The 24,193-nt window shown below is 37.8% G+C and overlaps 1 protein-coding gene across 1 annotated transcript in view; it reads right to left on the bottom strand.

The window, feature by feature from the left end:
• The window catches only part of ANO4 (anoctamin 4), a 200,054-nt gene extending 177,093 nt beyond the window's left edge, over positions 1-22,961 (bottom strand). Inside the window, exon 1 of the mRNA XM_042779186.1 lies at positions 22,885-22,961. The gene's annotated coding sequence lies outside the window, so the exon portion shown is untranslated. The remainder of the gene's footprint in view (positions 1-22,884) is intronic.
• Between the last annotated feature and the right edge of the window lie 1,232 nt (positions 22,962-24,193).

Genomic DNA, 24,193 nt, shown 5'->3' with positions numbered 1-24,193 from the left:
TTTTTTTCTTTTGTTTTGCTCTGGTTTTAGCTGTGTTTTTAATAATTTTTTTTCTCCTCTGATGAAAGGACCATGACAGGAAAACCCATTACTTTCTTACAATTTATTTAGGTTTTAATTAGCTGATTTCATACTGTCAACAGAACACCCCAGATATTTATTCCTCCATTTTCATAAACATAATTAGTCCAAAATACATGGGAACTGCTCCTGAGGGAGTAGGCACAGGTGAAGGTAGATCTAAAGAATAAATGGCAAAGCAGGGCAATTACCATTTACAACTAATGCACATAAGATATATACAGAAAATAATACATATATAGATAACCAAAATTTAAAATATAGCCAATAGAGGAGTGAACACAAGAAAAGAAAGAAGCTGCAGAAGAAAATACATTTAAACTCTGCAGTAAACTTTCAAAACAGACTGCAGTGCTAGCAGAAAGATTTCTACTTGACACCTGTGAGTGTTCCCAAGCTCAGCTCCCGTGCCTGGTATTGAGGAAGGTGATAAGACCAACAACTTCATCTTTCTGCTAACTTTATCTTGCTGAAAGTGACAAAGGAAAATCAGCACTTGGTACTGCTCAACTTGAACATCCTTCAAATTTTTCATTTTTCTATTTTTACTATGCATTAAATTGAAGTGCTTTCAGTTATCGGATTTTTAACCTCTACATTGATCTATTGAGAATTGGCGAAAGTCCCTGCTTAGCTGTCATATTGGTAAATGTAGAGGTTTTCTGATCTTTTCCACTGTCATGTGGTTTCTTTGCAATTCTTTGCAGGACTTTTTTTTTAGCTCAATTAGGAATTTAAACAATTATTTTAAAGTACTAGAGAAGAATTTATCTTTCTACTTATTCTAAAATAATTGGTGGGTTGTAATTAGAAACTATTTGGTAAGTATTGGAATTAAGTATTTCAGGTTATTATATCAGTTTTCCTCTTAAATACAGAACAAAAATGTTTACTGAATATTTCTGCTTTTAATATTGTCATGGAAAATTCTGCTTTTCTGCATCAGAACTCTAACAGACCAACATGTTTTGAATAAAAATCAATTCCTAATATACTGTTATTTCTGATTATATGAGAAACGTTACTTTATTTATACTGAATTAAACATGCATTAATATTCATGGCTGTCAATGTAGCAAATATTTTTTAATTTTACCATTTTTATCTTACAGTTATGAAATTAATATCATTTTATTGTTAAGACTTCATTCTTCAAAATGTCATTTCCTTGGAAAAAGTAAAATGTTCTTAAATTACTTCCAGATAAATTAAAAATTCATAATCATAAAAAAGTGACTTCATTTTTCAAATCTCCTAGCCATGAAATAGGAATTATCAATGTCAATTCAAGTAGAAATTTTATCAACCTACTTTTCAAGCAAAGTGGGTGGTCCACAAGCTTTTGCTCATATTGCTGCTGAAATTGCATAAGTGAGGTTTTGAACAATACATGCATATGGAAAGGAAGCTAAAAAGCATTATGGACTTCAAGAAAAAGATGTTAGCTAAGCAAAATCAAAATGACCAGTAATAAAACAGAAAGATCCATACAGCCATTTCTGAAGTACTAAAAATACCAAGATAAAGAGGATAAATAAACATCTAGAGAGACTTCCATTTCTGCAGCGTAAGTTTAAACCTAATGCAGGTGGGAAGCAGTACAGAACTGACAAGGCTGCATGGAGAGAAACTGCTGCTGCTCACTGAGGCATCTTTTATTCTGGTCAGAAAGCTTCTAAGACCTTTACTGTAACAATTAAAAAAAAATCCAAAAAGAAAACAACAAAACAACAAACAAGCTTTTTAATAATAAAGCGAAACCTCCTGGAAGAAAAACTGTTCATAAGAAACCCCCAACGCCTCAAAAAACCCCAAACTTATGTCTCCTAGCCATCTTTCAGCTGAAAAATCAGTAATGGCCCTTTCCAGACACTTTATCTGAAAGGAATTTATCTATGGAATAGCCGCAAGATGCTGTTTAGGGATTGTTTCTCTTATATAAAACATCCAGGAGAATTCTCCATATGAGAAATAGCTTCATTGTGGTTACCCATGTATCCACATGTGGCTTACGCACCCACAACAAAAAAGCTAACAAAAAGATCCACATCAAAACGCCTCAAAATTCTACAGTTTAGGCACATTCTACAACGAGAATGTTCTCCCCCACCTTCTCTCCTCCCTAAAGGGACAGTAAAATCAATGCCATACAGAGGCAGTTGAGGAACACAACTCATACCAAGAGCACCATTGCCAGTTCCAATATCTGCAGTATCATTTGTCCTCGACTCAGGACCCCACTATAAGACTTCCCATAAATAAGTAAGAAAATTATAGACACATGGTATTTCTTAAAGCATAAAGAACAGGTTTTGTTAAAGCAACTTCAAGAGGGCTCTGACAAATCAATTGCTGTCTGAAGCCCAAGCTTGTAGGTATAAGCTGTAAACATGCATAGACCAAAAAATGCAAGTTTTGATTTGAAGTTGTTCTTCAAAAAAAGGGAAAAATATTAAATATTCAATGATTAAATACTTTAAAACTTAAAAAAAAATTAGTTATGCTACTGCTACATAACTCCGTAACTCCACATTAACTGCACTCTGTATCATACACCCTAACAAGAAGCGTCACAACATATGAAGCAGTTAAAGCACTCTTAACAGATTGCAATTTAACAGTACAGAATATTCCATTTATTTCTAGTCATTTCCTTAACTAAGTAAATTAAACTCATAACAGTAAAACAAGTTTCATGATAGTCCAAAGAAAACTACCTTTGTGAAGATTTTAAGCACTGAACTACCAACAGTAGAAGACGGCGAGATAAAAAGTTGGTGAAGATTCAGAAATAACAACACGCCTTTAACAAAGCAACTAAAAAAAGTTTTATACAAGTTTTATACATATATATATAGATATTCTTCACATATGTATCATGCATATCTCTTTTAGACTGTAGACTAGAGAGGAGTTGGTAGGATTTTCTAAAGCAGGTGTCTTAGAGATGTGTCCAACCTTTTGTCAAATTACAGGTGACCATATACTAATCCTACAACTTCATGGAAGTAAAGCATGATCTGAAGTTACTGCTGAAGCAGAGGAAGGACCCAGCATGGGCAAATGATCAGAGGAGCCCCAATAGAGCATCTCCTGGTAATTTGTGCCCTGTATCCAGGTGTACTGCTGGTTCTGTGTCACTGTTTCTAGACCTACTTCTAGTACAATTTGTGAAATAGATGGTGGGAGGATTTGCAAACAAAACATTAAGAATGTAGCACAGGGGTATTGGGGAAAGAGTTAGATACTATGAATAAGCCACTAAGATTTGAAGGGCCTTCAGGGTCAGACACCCCAGCATGACACATGCACATGCGACAAATATTTGAGAGCTCACAATAGTAGAGAGTGCTGCTGAGCATTTAAACACTTTACATGTTCACTGCTGACCTTTAAGAGGTTTAAATAAAGAGTAATTTAAAATAAAACATAATAATTAAAAATGCATTATCTCTGTGAAGAGACAAAGTGTTTCATTCACTTCTGATCTGAGGTTTATCATTCCTTTATTAAGTGTAGGAATTAATCTCTTTTGAAACAATAAAAATCTAAACTGACCTAAGCTGTTTCTGTTCCTAATGTGGGAACTGGACAAGATGATTTCAAGATGCCTTCTAACCTAAATTACTCTACAACTCTAAAATACCCCACCAAACTTCAAGAACAATCAACCAAGGAAATCTCTCAAATATAAACAAACAGCAGTAAAACTGTTAACAATAACCACTAAATATTAATATCCACTGATGGACATACAGACACATATGCACATCATAATCAAAGAGCCTGAATTCCTTTAACAGGTATTTCAGGCACAGTCAAGAAAACAAGAGATTTTTATACTGGGCTCTTTCTTCAAGCAAGGACATATATAAAAGTACTTCTCATACTGAGAAATTTCAAAAGTTGGTTGAGCACACTCTGAAAAGTGACTCCATTTGATGATAATAACCTTTAAAATACCACCACACCTACTGAGGCTGGGGTGAGTTTCCCATATTTTTGTCCTTTGTTGAAGTTTAAAGGAGTTTTTCTTCTATAGAAATATTTTAACTGCATCTTAGAAATAGTAATGGGGTTATTAAGTGTTCTTTCAGAAAGAGAAGTTATTTTTAAAATTAACTTACTGCCTAATTAGCTGCTTCAGTATTTCAGCTCATTCAGAAGCACAGACCATTTTCAGGCATTCAACCATTAAAATGTTGGCTATGAAACAGAAATAAAATAACCGCAAAATTTATTATTTATTTGAGCTTTCCAAGTTTTCATGGACTTTCAATGTAAGAAAAAGAAATTCTAGAGATGTCACTGTTAAAAATCCTGTTGGATTTCTATAGTACCAAAAGCAAGAGGAAATCAAAATAGAAATCTTTAAGTAGTGAATATAATTGAAACTATACTTGTAAATGCATCTCTAACAGGACACATTCATAAATACTGCCAGCCACTGACAACAGTAATTCAAAACAACCTTTTACTAACAGTTTGCATGCCCTTGTAAAATGCCTTATAAAAGGAACTCAAAAGAGCTGGGCTCCCACCAAAAAATAAATTTTTTCATGTGGCACTTAGGACCTGATGCAATGGACAAAACACAATGAAATTTGTATCTATTTGTGACAAACTCAGTATTTTGTGTGTATTTACTGATTACTATCTCTGTCTATGCTGACACATAAAACCTGTGAACTAAAAGGCACAGTATTTTTAGACCACTGTTGATTGTCCAGTGTAGAAAAAGCCTTAAAATGTCAGTTTCTTCAGATTGGCAGGTAAACTGAAGAGTTATAGTGAGGAAAAGAAGACAAAGGTTTTCTGCAATATTTTTACAGATTCTTCTGGCTTGGTTAAGTGAAGAATTTTTATGGGACAGTACAAGCTATTTTGACCAGAGCAGACAGAAATGCTTTATTTAGTTCTTGCCTTATAAAACCCTTGTATTGATTTCCTCCCTTCCCTGTTAATTTAGATGCATTTTATTTTTTTGTTTAAATGTGAAAAAAATTGAAAAAAATTAATTTCAAAACTGTTTTTCAAATTTTCAAAGTATATTTTTGTAAGGGAGACTTTGTAAAAGCATGTTTGTAGTGTAACGCTGTGCTCTGCCATCCTACTGCAACACCTATACTGGAAGCTCAGTGGGAAATTAGTAGCCTCAGGACACCTAGGAGCCAAAGGTGCAGTGCAATAGTTCGTGCATGTCACCACAGATCTGCTCCTTAGGCACACAGGACTAGTCTAGCAAGTTTTGGGAGATCTGTCACATGTCTAAATTTTAATCTAGGCGCAAAAAAGCACCTCAAATATAAAAAATTTGGGTAGTATCAGTATTTCCCATGTGGAACACCCCAGTCTGAAAGTATGAGAAGCAAAGAGGCACTGACATTGCAGCAGTTCTGCTTGAATAAGACCATTCACTAGATCTGTATTCACTGGTTTAGTTCCAGTTCCCATTTTCCCTCTGCATACACACACACATCCAAATCCCTTCTAGTGGAGAACTTATAATTTACTATTTTCTTATTATTTTCATTGTAACTACTGTTATAATTAATTTCAAAATATTTCACCCACTCTGGAGTGCTTTCTCCTTTGTAGTGAAGAAAAGGAAGAAGCGCTCGCTGGCAGAATGGAAGATACCTACACATTGGTATGCCAGCCCTGGAAGACAGAAAAAGCACCAAGTCCTACACAGTTCAACACAAAGATTCATGAAGAAAATCCACATGTAAGCCAATAAACCTGTTCCTGTCCGGACCTACAAAGAATTGATATTGATATCTGGAGCTCATGTTGCTTTAGGTCTTAAGCAAGAGTTGCCTGAGACCCCTATAAACCATATTTAAGGAAAGAAGATTCAAGGGACTTGAATATCCCTGGTGGAAAAAGCTGTTGTGTTACTTAGAGATTTGATAACTGCTGCTATGACATGAAACTAAGACTGGATGGAAAGATTGCTGACCTAGGTGCTGATTACTCTGCTGGTAAAGCAGCAGTGTCCAGCTGGCACAAATGATACATCACAACACTCCATCTGCAGCTCCCCATGCACACTGTGTGGGGAGTGTCCTGTGCAAAGTACAGCAGGTAATTAGGCAAGAGAGGCTGGAAATACAAACCAAACTCTAGGTGCTTATTGTGATACACCCTCAGCCTCCCCAACACTACCAAAGAATGATGAATGATCAGTGCATACATGGAAGCATTAACTTCCATTTATTATTATGTTTTTTCAACTTAAATATTACTATCATCTGAAGTAAAACACTATTTGAAGACATTCCTGAAAGCAGGAGTAGGTCTTGCGTGCATGCTCTGCTTCTCTTTTCCTGTCCTAGCCTGAGAAAGGCTCTTGAAAACAAATAAAATTCTCCATGTTGACTTTTTGACATGCTCCATGCTTCCTAGAGTCACAGATTTAGGACAGCAACTTTCAAATGCTGCTTTGTTTCACCCTCATTTTTATAGGTAAGAGCTGGGATTTGAGTGCTATTGTGGCCCTGAAAGAAGTAATGGTTTGATTATTCAGATGAATCGCCACTTCCACACTAAACAAAGACCATCAGGAAGAAAGTGACTTAAGAAAATATGATCACCACAATTATCTGTGGAGCAAGAACTAATGACAAACGAGCAAAGAGGTAATTTTTCACCTACACATATGGAACACAAAACGAGACTGATCAATCGGCTGAAATAATCTACAACATGCAGAAAATCAAGCAAAAAAATGATTAATATAATTTTTTTCTATAAAGCTCTTTTTCTTCCCCTTCACCTTCCTTCCTCACGTTTCTGTCACTTTGTTGCCTGGGGCTCGGAAAGGAAGATTTTGTTAAATTTCCATAGTGCAGCAGAACCATTAGTCTCAAAGCCATAGACCCAGAAAAAAGTTGTTAAGTTTGCAGGAAGTAAAACTCAGTGTAGAGTTAAAATCAGAAAAACAACTTGTATTTACTATTTCACAGGTCCCCAGGACAATGTGGGGGTCAGGCTGTCCTGATTGCTGCCACTGTAGAGTGGACTGCAAGAAAGTGAGATGGATTTTGCTCCCCTGTATCTTCCAATTGGTTTCCCTTCGGAGAGCTAGATCAGGTGATAAATTCTTGACTAGATGAAACACCTCAGTTTTCTTGTCCCAGCAGGGATTTGTCCAAAGCAATAACAGAACAGCTGTCCATCATTAAGTTGGGTGAGCGAGGAAGGTGACTGGGAGACCACCCCTGTGAGCAGCACAGGCAGACGCCAATGTCCATGTTCTGTCCTTTGGCTGAGCTGAGCTTTCTGCCCCTTGCATGTGCTTGCCATCACACAGTGTGCTTTTGTCATCTCTGTCTGGCAGGTGCTGAAGGAGACTCGTGGATCAGCCTGCAGCTTTCATCACAGCAGTGCCAGGCTCAGGTCACCTCAGAAAGCACTGCTGCTCCCTCTCCTGCACATCCATCCTGCCATGCCTGCCCCCATGGCTGCTGTGGGCTGCAAACCACAACCCCCACTGAGCAGATCCCAGTGGCTGTGCCAGAACAGCACAAGTGACTCCTCAGTGCAAAAATCAAATCCTCTCAACTGACCAGCATGGAAGCAAAACAATTACAGCTTCTACACCACCCTTTTCAAACACAACATGAGGCATCCAAGAAAGGATTGAGTTGGTTTTCTAAAACCTCTGCTTGTGAGGACACACTAATCACTGCCAGACAGGAAGATTTCTGCCTGTAACTTGGCCTCTCATGATACCAGTCCTTAAACTGTCCTTGCAGCTTGGCAGAAGGTGTCCTTTGTACCTCCCAAGTGGCTGCCTATACGTACTGGTTGTAATTGGAGGAGTAATGTACATTAAGTTTGCCAGCTTCATCCAGATTAATTTTTAATAACGAGATTGAAAAGGTGAAAGCAGTACAATATTATTCTGTCAGAGCCAAAAGCTTGCTTCTGATGACAAAGTTGCAGAGGAGAACAAAAGAACCAAAATCTATTTTATAAGATGACGAACCTTCCCTGAGCTATCACTTGAAACTCCTGAAGCACCTTTTTTGCTGTAGGGAAAAAGAAATGGGGCATCTGCATTCCCCCAGAGCTGAGCCCTGTGGGAATTCCAGGGGCTGCTGCATCAAACCACTTACACTTTCCTCCTGCCCAAGCAGAGCCTCCCAGCTCCCATATCCACATTTATTGGCAGCTTCCTGACCTTCTGTTGTTCTCATCTGCCTTTTAACAGGCAGCAAAGCCACTCCTGGCTCGTTGTTCCTTAACAAGTAGAGCTGCCATCTCCCAAGTTTTATCCCCAGATTGCAGAATATGAAAGAGCAGGAGTGAGGTCCCTCTTGGCCCTCCAGGCCCTCTGATCACAGAGCGCCATCATGCTCTCTAATACATTCCTCCAAGCTAAGGTAACTTTTGAGGTATTTTCAGTTCCCTCAGGACCATCTCACTTTTTGATAAATAACAAACCATCTGGAATATTTGTTGCATGCTTACCTTACAAAACTTTCCATTTTCAGTCTGCTTTCAGCCCTCCACTGGGATCAACCACATTGCTCCCCAGCAGACAAAAAGCCACCAGAGACAGGTCTGGCCATAAAAGAAGCCTTCCAGGTGTTCCTTTGATTCCCAATTCAGAGAAATTTCTACTTGTAGAAAATTATACTGATTAACTATTTACTTTTTCCAGAAGTGCTCTGCATAAAGATATATAAATATAGAAAATAAGCCCAGCTTATTAAATTATATATTTATTACCATCTTGGAAAATTCTAGCTTTATTAAGCAGGAGTTTTTTTACTTTGTATTAACAAGGAACAGATTGAATGAAATATAGGAATTTAACACAAAAAAAAATATTTTTGAAAACCAAACTATTGCATACAGAGCTGGAGGGACTTTTTCATTTTTTAATGCCATGCACAGGATCGGCAGAGTCAAATATTAATTTGTCATAAAAATGTTGAAACAAGAATAATCATATTTTTAAATGAAATACTAAAATATCAAAACTGCAACTAATCATGTATGCAAACAGTTTCTAGACACTGATAAGCTTGAAGTATCATGCAAGTTGTTTCAAAATAAAATCTAAATCAATGTGAAACTATATTAAGAATAAAATACTTCTGCTAACCCCATCAAGTCTATGGAAAGTCTCCTCAGCCAAAGAAAATTTAAAACAGTATGCCTGAAAGAAAAAATGAGGCTTTTTTCTCTGAGCCAAACTCTCCTCTGTAAATGCTGTATTTTGAAGAATTAGGAAACAAGGTTCTATAGACTTCCACTAAAAAAGGTTCCATCAATAAAAGTAAGAACATGTCTGATTACTCTGGAGACAGAGGTCAGAGGGGCAGTTCACTCTACAGAACCTCAAGAGATACTGTCAACTTCAAAAGAGTAAAGTGGCAAAATCTTGGAGTGCTTTCCACAGCTAAAGAAGAAGGATGAGATTTGAAAGTCCACAAGATACAGTGAATGTAGATGCACTTCTGATCAGCAATATTGTCACCTGACCAGGAAATAGTACATCAAAAAAACATTATATTAAATTAAAAGTAGTGAAACACAGTATTAAAACTATAGCACAAATAGTTAACATATAAATTCAGTAAACTTTGGTAAAGGAATAATACAGTAATTTCATGATTATAAGCTGCACCATTTTGACTAAAATTTTGGTCCAAACCCGAAGTGCGGTTTATAATCAGGTGTGGCTTATATATGGACAAAGAACAAAAAGTTGCTGTTTTAGTTTGGAGGACAGATGTCTGCTGAGAAAGGCAGGAGCTTCTCTTTGAAATGGAGAATGTAAACCCCCTCCCTTCAAATTATTACAATTTTGAAATTAAGGGGCTTTCAGGCAAAAATATGGGAATTAGGAATAATAGTTCTTTTCTAGGAAAATAAAAATAGAAATACAATACTAAAAAGAAACAAACTCCAAACCCTGACAAAGTCAGAGTACAACCTGACACCCCTGTCAGGCAGGGTGTTGGTAGCAGTCCCATTAATTGGTGGTTGTAGTCCTCTTGCAGTGACAGATGTGATTCAGTTGGGGCAGTGCTCCTGCAGAAGGTGCAGTTTCCCTCCAGAGGTCCAGTGGTGATGTGGAGAAATCCGGTTTTCCTCTGGAGTCCAGTGGACAAAGGGGCTCCCTTGGTGTCCCAAAGCCTCTGTTTTTATCTTGGCAAGAAATGTTGGGCTCTTCCCCCTGGCTGGAGCAACTTCCAATGGGATGCAGTAATTTTATCAGTCACACAGTGGGACTCAATGGGCCATTAGCAGAAAATGACTCGCTGGAGAAAGGATGGGTTGTGAAAAGATAAAGAACAATGTCCTGCCTGGTTTCAATGGATGGCCCATTAGCAGAACATCTCCTGCAGAGATAAGGATCACTGCCCTCACCCTCAACAGATGGTGATAGAATAGATACCTTTTATCACACTCTGTGTTGTAACGTGCGGCTTATAATCAGGTGTGGCTTATATATGGACAAAGAATGAAAAGTTGCTGGCACCCGGAAGTGCGGTTTATACTCAGTGCAGTTTGTAATAATGAAATTACTGTAGTCGATAATAAAAATTCCTTCTTTTAAAAAAATATATTATCAGTCACATTTGTGTGTATGAAAATTTAGATTTAATTTTTTTCACAGTTGGTTTTACCATTACTTTAGTATTCAGTTAAGTTGCTCAAAACAAGAATGAACAAGATTCATGGTGCAAGAACATTTTCACTTGCTTGTGAGTCTGAGGTCAGTATAACAACTGTATCTGAAAATATGCACTGGAACTACCTCAGTCCTGGATCAGCTCTCCTATGTACATAAGCCTATTAAATGAGAATTTCCCACTCCTAAGAAGACAACCTTACACGATGTTATTCTGAAGTGTCTCATAAGCTGTTTTACTGAAGCTTATATCAGTCTATCTCCAGATTTTTGTGTAAAACCATTTTTGTTCAGTCATGTTCTTCTGGTTCATGTACCTGAGCTCAGAAAAACCTCAACTGAAAAATTCCAATAATCTTTTTAATAAAAGCCTTTAACATAGCACAAAATTCAGAGTTGCTCAGTTATACAAGACAGTGTTTCTGGACAAAGAGTCCACAGTGTGCATGAATAACTTCACTGAGATCAAGAGACTTTGCTGGATGTCTGGATCTTTACAAATGCAGAGGCATTATTTCTGCAAATGTCCAGTTTTAGACACTGCTTTATTGACAGAATTTTCTACATATTCTTTGAAGCAATTGGCCTTTAAGCTTGATGCACGTCTGAAGAGCTGTTGAGTCTTAAATTTCTTTGCCATCACTTCCATTTGCATGTTCTAGCCTTACATAAAAACCTTGTTTCAGCAAAATGGATTCCTATTTTGCTGAAATAAGTATTTTTCTGTACTTTAAAAGCAAACATCTTTTTTTTTTTTTGCAGCTTCTTCCTTTCTATCTTCTAAAAAGTAAACTGTGGAGCAGAAGAGGATGTGAAAGAATTAAAATAAAAATGTAGATTTTTGTTGTAATCAGAACTCAGTACAAAGTATTACCAGATATGCAACCTCTTCATCAAAAGCCTGGTTTCCACGGTGACCAGCACATCATCTGCTGGTTTGTTTTAGTTTTTTTAAAAAATTTGCTTTTTAATGTCGCCCATCCCCAGAATTAGGATAGAAAATAAGCTTAGAGAAATGTGATTTTTTTTTCCCTACGGTATCTAAACCAAATTGAGGACTTAGATGCCCACACAGTACCCAGCATAATGCATCATTCTTTTTATCTAAAGCTTGCTCATCCAACACAATTACTAGTAGCTACTCTGACAAAAATGTTCATCAAGGAATTTTTTTAATCCCTATGGATGGATGACAGTGACAAGCAGGTGAACCACTGCTCAAGCTCAAGGTCCTCTGCCTGTACACTGTGCAGGAACAGAATCTAAAATTTGGTGTGCTGGATCAGGCTAGAAGCCTTCTAGTCTACTGGCCGAAGCATTGTGTTCCCAGCAATAGCCAGAGGTCATAATTTCTGCCACCTCTATCATTAGAAGTGATCACTTCTTCCCTCACCCTATAAACTGAACTACTGCATCCCCTTAGCCATGAGAGAAACCCCAGTGTAACCAGACATAACCTGAAACCAAGCTGAGCCCACGATTTTCTATATATACCAAAACTGCTGATTTTCACTTTCACTATTTCCTCTTAGCTTATACAGTCAGTTCTTCACTTGCTACTCATGGTATTCAATACAAAGAAAGACTTAAAAGCCTTGTGCCTCATCTCCCTGCCTGGGAGGAAAGGCCTATCACTGGACCAGTCAGATGCCCTTCTTGTCCCTGTAGTCCCTTTCTTGTCCCTAATCACTATGTGTTTATGTAGTAATAAACATTTATACAGTACAGACACAGTCTATTTCTCACTGCAAATTTCATCCTCTATTCTGCTGCCCAGCACACTCAACATTTAATTCAATCCCACAACCTATTTTTAACAATGACTCATTTAATTTCATCCTCATCCTCTTGCAGTCTCAGTTCAAGACAATTATATAACTCAAGCCAGTAAAATATACAGTTACAATTTTTACTGTTACAGACAGTTTCATTGGTTATAATTTCTGCCAAAGATGCCTTTTATTTTAATGCAGAATTGGATGTTTACTAATAGAGGTTCTCAACAATCAGCTGTACTGATAACAAGAGATAATACGTTGTTTAACCTGCTAACTTGAAGATCACCTAGCCACATCTGATTTCTGCTTTGACATGATAAACACTATCCTGTGACCATGCAGAATAGTTGGATAATGGCTCCACCATTCTGTTTCTTTCTCCCTTGCCTACTATACACAGGATGGCATAGTATAATATCTGTCTAAGAAGATAAAAAATACTAAAAGCCTGCTTTCAGCATGCCTGAGGTACAGTATGTTCTTATCTTTATACATGAACTTGCATGAACACTCCCCCTTCTCCCACAAAATTAATCTCCAATAATTTATTTTCACTCTTCAGTATTTTCATCTCAAAAGCTGAAGTTCTTCAAGAATATGAATGGCTTTATTTTTGGCAAGGGAGAAAGAGGCACCCAGGGGAAGCACTCAGAAGAATAAGAAAGAAGTATGTAGGTATTTCTGCATGAGGTGTGTTTGCAGGTTTTAGTCCTGATGTGGAAAAGAGGACTGAGCTTTGAGAACATTTGAAAAGCAGCAATTACTTCTGTAACCCCAGAGTCATGTCTGACATGCACTTTTTTTTTTTCCTATGCAGACAACAGATAGTCAAGTACCTATTTCAGGAGATTACTGCAGCTTTATTTCCAGCATATTTGCAGGATAGAAGGGAAAAATGAGATAGGAAACAATGGATAAAAGGAAGGACAGACAGAGAAGAGAGAGAGCAGGCATGTATTTGAATAATAATTTTGTTTGTCATAGGTTCAATTACCTTATGCTGCAGTGCAAGTGAGTCTTTTCATTGATTCCAACAGCATTTAAACAAAGTCCTGACTTGCAGGATAAAACTCAGGATTAAAGGGGCTCCAGCAGCCTGGTAATCAGGATTCAACTAGAAGCATGTCAGTAGACTTAGGAATTCTGTCCAAGAGTTTTTTGCCCTTCACAATGAATGCTACTCGATCTTCTCAACCAAAAGACATGGCTTTAGACATAAATGCCATGGCAGAACTGAAAGCAATCAGACACAAGCACTAAGGAGCAAATCTGCTGAACACCAGACCAGCATATGCCAAACAAGCCCTCTGCTTACCCATTATAGGAATAGGCTCCCAGCTAGAAGCTGGCCACAGACCAGCCCTCTGGGGTGAGGTGATCCACTCTTCCCTGGCCCTCAGCAGCAGCCTGCCACCTCCAAGGGCATCCTCCATCCTGACCCAATGAGACGTACAGGCAACACAGTGGCTCCCTGAGCTCACTGTCCTCAGTTTGCACCTTTCCTTTTCCTAAAGCCTAAAGTGAAGCACAGCACCTCGCCTGTGATCCAGGCATGGGAAACCACAAGCAGAGTGAGAGGGAAAGCTACATCCATGGAGCTTCCTCCAGCCATCACCTCCTCAAAGCTGAGCAGAAGCAAGCTGCACAAGCAGAGATGCATAGCTGGAAGCTCTTTTTCCCTGGAAACGCTATAAGTGAGGAATGCAAAATAGGTAGAAAATGGGGAACAAATTCATAGTATGTACAGAGAACAAACAGCTGGAAAGAGAAGGAAAATAGGAAGAGATTTTCAAAGGCATACAATCAGAGGAATGACTGAAGAGGAAGAAATGTAAAAATGAACGTTGAAAATGAACAAAAATAAGGAAATACAGTAGTTGAAAGAGCAGACAGAACTGCATTTTTCAAATTGGTAACTCCAGGGGTTTTTTCAAACTTGATTACTCTTCTTTCAATGAGGGGAACAATAGGATAGAAAGCTTGGTTACCTTAAACCAAGTTTTAAAGACGGAGGAGAAAATAAATAAGGACTTTACTGGAGCTATTGTGTATAGTTCATTCCATTTCAGTTATACAGCTCTTGCTCTCTGGCTCAGTCTTGTACTGCAGTGCTGCACATGAACGCTTCCCACTTGACATCTGGAACTCTTGACATGCCCTTTCTCTTTTAAAGGATCAAGGTTTCATTATCCATGGAAAAAAACAGTTCATTAAAAAATCATTGGAAAAAAAAATAAAGAAAACACATTAGATATTGGATGTGATTTTTTTGGTTCATTCTCTTTAACGTGGCTGTCAAAAGTGGATTATAAAGTTGGGGGGGGTTTTTGTAGTTTCCCGTCTCAAGGATATGTCAGACAAAGAACAGTTCAAGGTTTAACTGTGTTATATTCTCTAATGAGAAACAAAATTAAAAGCATTCTATTGTTAGACCCTTAGTAAAGTTGGAAAAATCCTATTTTGATTCTGTAAAGTTAAAAAGCAGATACTAAATGATAATTTTATGCTTATCTTGTAGTAGTGTTCTGGTTATAAAATATGCAAGATAAGTACACTGTTCACAGGGAAAGGCATGTCATTGACAGGAGAATGAAACAGATTGCTGTTTCTCACAGCATCATTAAATCCTTCTTTGATTTAAAGAACTAATTAAACATTTCCTTCTTGCACTAAGCCTTGAAGATCCTTTAGCAATAAAAGGTTGCAATTGGAAGAGTGGTATAAAGACACATCCTTAGGTAAAAAGCAGTTCTAAAATTACTGATTCAAACTCCATCCTAGCCCTTTTCTTCATTAATTGGCTAGCTTACAAAAGCAAAATATTGCCCAGAGAAAAAGAATCTCCATGAAATCTGATATTCAAAATAATTCTCATTACCCCAACTGTTCTCAATGGACAGTGCAGAAATTCATTCAAGAAAAAAAATAAGGCTATCAAAAAGAATTAAATCTTATAAGTCTAAATCTCTGTTAGTTAAGTGGAGATGTGAGGAGGAGGTTGTGTATTACAGGTCCCTCCTGAGTTCAAGTTCACACAAAGAACCAGCAGTAAGCTAACAGGGACAATAAAGTTATGCAATGATGTGTCAACCTCAGCTCAGCAAAAAGGGCAAATATCCACACTGTAGAGAAACAGGAAAGCCAAGCCTTGCAGTTAGGTTCAAAATTAGCACAAATAGAACACAGGAGATTAAATGCACTCCCAGCTCTAAAGATGCTCTCTGAAGATAAGTTTGAAGCATTCTGGTACAACAGAACAGGAGGCACGTGCTAGCATTGCCAGTCTTAAATGCCTTGAACCAACAGCATGATCAGTGCTGGCTGGCATTTCCAAATACATTTTTACAGGAACTACCAGCTCATTGTATTTACGCAGATTTCAGTTTCTCATTCATAAATGGTAAGAATAATTAGAGAAGGACATGAACTTGAGGGCTGTACCATGGAGATCAATTTATTAAGCATCCACTTCGTTGCTTTGCTGGATCAGAATCAGGAAGTTCAGTAGCTTCTAGACTGCATCCTACAGTAAGGTCAGAAGTGTACAGAAATTTCTGCGTACAGTTTTTATTGCCTTCCTTTTAAACATGAGTGTCCTGGAATGGTCTGTGCACTTAATGTCAGCCAGAATTTTGAGAAAACAATCTTACACTTCTTTGAATCATAAAAGCAATTCTACTGGTAGCCAGAGTCTTGAAACTGATTAAGTACATGCATTTAGATATCTGGAAGTATGGATTAAATGGCACTCTCTGTCCCAAGCATCAGCAAGGACATTCTTTTTAAGATCCTAATTTATCATACTTATTGACTGCAGTATGCATTTCAGCCACTTCAGGTTTAAACTTCAACACATTTAGTCTCATTTTATTAAGAGGAAAAATGCATATACTGCATTTCAGGAACAAAAGATGACATAGCACTGGAAGAAAGGCATTCTGTAATGAAGTGCACTCCCCTCATTTTTGAGAAAAGCAGTGAACCGTTGCCTTTCATAACCGTGGAAGATTCTGTTGGTGGCTGAAAGAAAGAATTGAGAAGGATAAACCTCCCCTCTTCATGGTCACAATGATTAATGAACAGAGACATGATGCTTTTCCTAGCAGACAGGACAGAAAGGTAGTGAAGGCAGGCTGTTCTCAGGGCAGTGAGATAAGTTTATGTAGCTGTCAACTGGACTTCATTGTTTCTCAGGTTCAGCTGAGTACAGTTTCCCAAGGAACAGTGTTTTTCCTCTTTCTAAAACTCACCAGGAGCTCTCTATTCTGCAGCCATAAACTGCAGAGACCTCTCTTTCACTCCTTTTAAGATGCTGTACAGACAATACCAAACCAGCCTCCCAAAACTGTCCTTCCCTTGATCCAAGCACAAAAAGAAAACAGGCAGAGAAGCACAAGCAGACAGCAACACTGTGGGCACAGCAGATTCTGTCCTTGGCATTTAAAAAGCATGGAAATTCAAGTGAAGAGTCTGACCAGAGACAACAAAGATGTGTTTTCTTTTTACTTCTCAATTTCATCATTTCATCAATCACTCTGCAACTGAATGGCAAGCAAAAAGGGGTTACAACCTCAGAAATAACCATCACCTTTCTAATTCCCTTCATTCCTTCTTTCCCTCCAATATACTAAAAATGCTCTAGGACTTTTTACCAAAAACCAATGCTTAACCACAAACTGTAGCCTGAAGTGATCCACTGACTTTATTACTTGTTTGCAGGTTAATACCCACCAAACTCCATGGGAATTTTGTTTGGTTACACCTAGGACACTGCATATTCTGCTAAATCTCTCACAGCCACACTAAGGAGTGTCAGCACCATCTTGTGGCTTTCACGTTTGTACAGAATCCCCAGGAGTTGGTCAGTTTATGACCTCCCCCATAATAAGACTTGCAACTTGAACACAAACTGAAAGAGTTAAAATGAGGAGTTTCATCTCTAGGGTCACGGTTGCTGGTCAGGATAAATGGATGGATCAGATGCCTGTTCTTCAGGCTCAGCTATTTCTCCAAACTTTACAGACATTAGATTATTAAGTAAAGAGAAACAGAAACCTACTGTCTTGTTTTTTTTATTTTTTTCTTTAAATGACTTTTGTTTTGCTAGTCTAAACAAAGTAAAATTTTTTACTCTCTTCTCCCATATTCTGGTAGTTTTTCCTCTGCTTAAGCTCCAATAAATCTCTACTCTCTTTGAAAATAAGCAATCAGTTTAGGTAAAAATCTTCTATCTCTCCCTCAGTAGCAAATACTTCACCTGAAACATCCCAGGCGTCAATTTGTTTTTTTCATAGCTGCAGCCTACCTTCAATTAGTAGTTAAATTTATCTTCCTCTACTATTTCTAGCTGAGGATTTGCAGCTTATTTGAGAAAAAGAAAAAAATCCTGTTATGCACAGTAGCAAAACCTGCACCACAGTATTCCATCACTCTTCCCTTAGTCTGTTCTCAAAAGCCATCCATTTCTTCCTACCTGACATTCTGAATATCCTTTGCAGTGATGATGTCTCCCACCTTAGACACATCAGCACATCTCATCAATGCACTCCTCCTTTCCAGGAAGAAGTCATCCATAAAAATATTAGCTTTGTTTCCAAACCACTACTGGGAAAACTCCACTATTCATCTTCCTCCTGTTTAGCACTCCCCCTCCCAAGACTGTTGTCATGTCCCCCTCAATCAGCTCCTTATTCACATTACAATTCTTCTAAGGATCATTTTTCTTCAGGGGAACAAATAAATTCCTAGGCAGGCCAATATCATTCCTTGTACAGAATCCAGTTAACATTGGATCTACTTTCTTTGCATCTAACTTATCAAAGGGCATTACTGGAATCCTATACCACACAAGAAATCAGGCAACATCACAAATTATTTCTTTATATATGTTTTTACTGTCATCACACAATTTAAAACTTAAAAGCTGCACAAGATGAAACAGCTGCAGAATACATATATGTGCACATAATACATACGCATTTACCTATACATATGTATTTTTACCTATAAATCAAGAAATACATATAAAATAATTTTATTTTTCTCTATGTCAAATACAGCATTCACAGCAGGTGCAATGTCTTGCAGTGTAGTAGCAAAGGCAAAGGTTTCATGCCATGATTGCACATGCAAAATAAAATGAACAGGTCACAGGAATTTATGCAAATAAAAGAGAAGGCATGAGCTGCAGCCAGACTTCCAATATATTTGAGGAATAAACCCAGAACACTCTTCCAGGTTTATTTATGGATGCAAAAGTTGTATACTACAATCATAATATTTTTTTTTCCAAAGTGTGTGTTTCTGTCTAGCTGTGAGACAGGCACAAATGCATCCCTGGAGAGGCTCCATCTTGAGTCCTGTCTCTGCTGTGAAGTACAAGCTCTCCTTGAAATAGCTCTGTTCTGGACATTCACACATCAGGGACCAGGCACAGACCAAGCAAAATAATGTAGCTGACTCCTTTACCTTTCAGTTGCTTTGCTGGCATTTAGCAGCCCTAAATGAATTTTTGGGATTATTCCACTGAAGTAAGAACGGAGTAAGGTCCCGTAACAGTGAAGAAGGGCAAATAAAGTAGTTCAGGTAATTACAGCCCAGTCAGCCAAACATCAATATTTGAAAAGAGATAGTGACAAATTAGTAAATTAGCAATAAATCAAGCTGTCTTTAACCACCTTGAAGAAATAAGATGATAACAGAGAGTTGACATATTTGTCAGTAACAATTCATGGCAAATCAATATAATTGCTTTCAAAAGAGCTGATCTAGCATACAAGGGGACAGATCCCTGTAATGAACAAACAAGAGAAATACAGTCTAGGTGAAGGTGCACTAATTTCAGGTCAGAAGCAGTTGAATGAAATTATTCCGATTGTTATTGGAAAAATGGAAACATTTCAAAAAGGCATAGATTTCTTGGTATATCCAACATTTTAATGAATTATGGTATTTTGTATTTCTTTAAAATTTGCAGCTGACAAAATTTGACAGGTATTGTTCAGCTCCTGACTCATTTCTATCCAGTGCAAATCTATTCATCTCAATCCAGCTGTTGCTGTCTAGCAAATCTTCTGGATATTCTGGAATATAGTGTTCAATGTAATTAAGCATTGAATAATGATCATAAGGAGAGACAAAGTTAATCAACAGGAACTCTTCATGACTCAGATAAAAATCAGTGTGCAGTTATGAAATATTTAACACAATGACCTTCCTCTCTGGTACTCCCTCACAAAGTTTCCAGGTTAGAAAATGAGCAAAGAATAACCCATGTTTTGTCTCATTCTAAACAGAAGCATGGCTTTTATTGACCAGAGCAATCCTCTCAAAAACACATTATTTCAAATCACAACTAATACTAGAAGTTTAAGAATTCCCTTCCACAGTCCATGAAATTGATTGATTCTGGTGTCTATTATATTCCTGTATCCAAGGACAAAATTTGATACTACTTGGTAAATTATCTAGCATTGCAAAATGCTGCAACACAACAAAAGCACTAAATTGAGACTAATGTTTCAAGTAGGATGAAAAGCACCCACTAAAACCAGCTGCAGATTTATCTCTCTCATACTGTGTATCAGAATGCACAGAGGGGTTTTGCACCAATACCTTACTTTCTGTATCACTATCTTTGGAACATTAAAATCCAGCTCAGACATTGCTATACAGTTTATTACAAAGCCCCAAACATGCCCTGCTCGATTGGAAGCCAAAAGAATTTTTTCCATTATCAGTAGTTTAAAAAATAATTATTTTCAACTAAAATGTGTGTTGCATGCATTATATACTGGTGGTTTAGCATCATTTGTTTTTTAAAGGATTTGCTACTAAAATGTTATTGAGAGTTTCATTGTAATGCACAGATGAGAAGCGCACAGTAAGCCTGTGGCATGGTATTCTTCTGCACTTCAAGTTCCTGTAAATTATCTGATCGAGTAGTCTTAGCCACAAATAAGCTTGGATATAACTTTAAGATTTATCCTACCTGATATATCTATCCTTGTTACCCTTTGTATTTTCAAAAACTCTCCCATTTCAGCGAATGCTGTACTCTTGCCTGAGCTTCTACAGATGTGCTGTATGCTGCCAACAAGCTCTTCAATCATAGCAAGACAGTCCCTGAAAACTGACGTAGTTTTAAAAACCTGATGAATCTTTGCATTAGAAGTGTTATAGTGAAGCCCAGGGACAGGGTTTAACACTGCAGCTGCAGACGTGACATTCAGCCTTAAGGAGGAGCTGCTGACACAACATCGTGCTACCCCTGAGCAATAATGGTAAAACTCCCATGGTTACATGCAGTACCCTCTACCCTGCTGCAGGATTCGATTCAAAATTAGATTTTTAAAAATCCCACAGATAGTTTCATTGGATACAGAAATTATTAACTATCAGGATGACAAATGTACCTTTCTGTGCTAGAAGTTGTACTTTGAACCAGGACCATTGAAAATGGACATTACTTCAGTGCTAACCTGACACCACCAGCATGACATTTTCATAAACATCTCAGTGCGGACTCTTCAAAGACCTTGTAGCTTCTTAAATTAGTGTGAAAATTAGGGCATTTGTATTTGGCTTGCTAATATAATATCCTAATGGCATCTTTGGCTATATACATCCATACTTTAGAACTGGGAAATTGTTCTGCAATGCTAACAGCTCCTTATCAAGATTTACTGTTTTATTACACTACTACTATTTTAGTTTAATTTAAATCAATATTTCTTCCCTTCTCCACAACATCACCTCTTAGGTAATGAGTGCCTCCTCATTTGCCACCACACTGTCCCAAAACCACTTCAAATTAAAACCAGAGTTGTCACTCATCATGTGGGAAAAGCATTAAATGTCTCACAGTAGTACAGCATTTGTATCATAAAACACATGGTAATGTAAACCAAGATGCAAATTAAGTTCATACAATCAACACTGCATTGAAGAAGGAGGTGCATATTTACATGGCTCTTAACTGGAAGTAGAAAAAAAAAAAAAAAAGAAAGTTACAGCATTTAACCTTCCTGAAGCCGTTCAGTATTTGCCCTAATGCTCCTGCTTAGCAAGTGTCACCACCAAAGCAGATATTAGGATTGGTACTTGGAGTGCTGGAGCCTAGGATTTCCAGCTGCCCTGGGCTCCCAGTCAGGTTCAGAGGATGAGCTATTAGATCAGAAAGTTCTGGAAAGGGACAAATGGGTTTTGATTTAATTTCAGCACCACCACAGAGCTTCAGGCCTATTATTTTTTGGCAATATGCAGTAATGTCCTCATCAGTTACACCTAATTACATTAATGTACTGTGATACTTAAAATTGAAAGAGCAGTAATACAAACCACAGTAATACCATATACATATTTGACCATCATTTTTATTATAGATTATATTCAAATACTGCTGCCAGCAATTATTAAAATTTTAAGAACGAGATCAGCACTAGGTATTCATATCAGCTCTAGGTATTTAGACTTTTCCAGCATTATACCTTTCAATACTGGATCTACTAATACCTCTCTCCATATATACCATTTCTTTACCTGGCATGTAGGCAGAACCTTCTAATTCTTTCAACTTAGCAACAAAACATAGGCAGTAAGAATTAAAATCCTTTTACAGGGGTTCACTTAGGAAACTTATAGATGAGAGACTCATTGATGGCCAGAAAATTTCACTGAGCTCATGACCCACTTCCTGTGATCATTGTGATTAAGAACTCTCAGAGACAAATGCAACCAGACTGTGGGGCAAGAGATTTGTCCTGACACCACAACTCTTCACCAGCTGTCATCTTTCCATCAGACCCTGAGACCTCCAAACCTCAGCAGGAAAGAACACCACCAGTGATCAGCGTGCTGCCTCTGATAGATGCCAGCCTTTTAACGGGATGGGAGCACAAGTGCATTCCTATGGAAGCAATTGGATGCTCCTTGTACACCCTATTTTGTGATTAGCCAGGTGCTAGAGCATTTTTGAACACCACAGACATATGAGGGTATCCTCTAACATGGGAAATTTTATGACAGGCACAGAAGAGACCGTTCTCAAATGCACCCATATGGTTACATGGATGCACCCTCATCAAACAGCTGGCCTACCAGTTTTAAAGAAAACATACACTAATGGTATCATTGCTGCCGAGAACTTCTTTGTTTCTGAGACTTTGTTTCTGATACTTTTAAACCATGAGGGAAATTGTTAGATTAAGGATTACTTTGCATAACTATAAACCCTTTCATGATGTTTCTGTGGTCTGATCTTTACTTAGGAGCAATCAAAGCACTCTGGCAACAGAAACAGCTGCTTACATTGATCATGAAAATTTCTGATCAAGCTAAGCTTGGACACATGAAAAACAGATAATCACTTACCTGTGGAGTCTTGACTCAAAGTTTCTTGACTACTACTGTTGTAAGAAGGCACTGGAGTGATTGAAAGTGATGCTGGACAGGACAATGGACATGAGAAGTCATTTTGTGTAGCGAAACATTGACACACAGGAACACAGGCATCTTCAGGGACAATGAGACCAAAGGGAGTGTCCCCATACACACACAGATTTTTCCAGCGAAGTAGTCCTATTGCAAGAGGGCCAACAGCTTCAGAACCTGATAACAAACACCTGGAGTTAAACTTGTGTGTCCTTGTATTGTACAGCTTGTAATGTTGGACAAGGAAGCTATAGCAAGGTAATATTAATTCCTGTTTTGATCATTAAGTTTGTCTGTCCCCTGGAAAAGAATGCCATATTTTATTCTAGTTCACTATCAGCAATGTTGTTAAATGCTGGTGTAATGCTGACAGAATACTTTCAGTATGTATTCTCCTTGTACTGAACAAGATACATTTAACAGGAAATAAACCTTCTATTTTCTATGTGAATTTACAGATTGTGGTAGTCTTGCTTATACCAGAATTTCTGCAAGAACTCACCCACACATTACAATCTGAAGGTTTTTCAGGCACAAGTGGAAAGCCAGTATTGATATTTTTGTTTAATCAACAACTTGCTGTGATTTTTTTTGACCCCTGTGAGATCCAGACCTCAGTAGAAATCAGGAAGTGGGAAACAGCCATCCTGCTGTCACAATGCACTTCTCTGTTCTTATACTACAGTCATCAGCAATTCTTTCATCCACCCATCAATGTTTTAGGATTTCTTCTGCCTGTTTCAGATTTCCTTTTTGCCCCTTCTGAAGATTCATATTCAAATTCATATTCAATCTTACTAAAAGCTCAACTGCATATGACATTGTGACACAAAACATAGGGCTTATTATGACACTAAATCAGACGACTGTGAAGGACAGATACCCTGAAGAGATTACTCTGCTGCACATGATATTTCCTCTGCTGCTTCACCAACATCCCACCCCAAAATATAGAAAAAGATTTTTAAAAATTACCTGTAACTGCAAAATAAGGGGACTTCTATATGTCTCTCCTGCAAGTAGTTTCTTTACTTTAACTCTCTTGTTTGTGATAATTGCAAGACTAGGAGCATCTGAGTACAAAGTGTCCCATCCACAAAAGTGGACTCTCAAATGCAGACAAATCAAACCTGTGTTGGTCACTCAGGCTATTATGGCAACATTCACAAGACTACAAGCCTGATGTAGTCTTGGCTGCTGCATCAAGCCAGGACTGAAATACAACACAGAAACTCAGACCTTAGACATG

This window comes from Catharus ustulatus, chromosome 4, assembly GCF_009819885.2.
Source record: "Catharus ustulatus isolate bCatUst1 chromosome 4, bCatUst1.pri.v2, whole genome shotgun sequence".
NCBI classification, from domain to species: Eukaryota; Metazoa; Chordata; class Aves; order Passeriformes; family Turdidae; genus Catharus; species Catharus ustulatus.
Note: the sequence above shows the minus strand (reverse complement) of the source record. Positions and strands in the feature narration are given on the sequence as shown.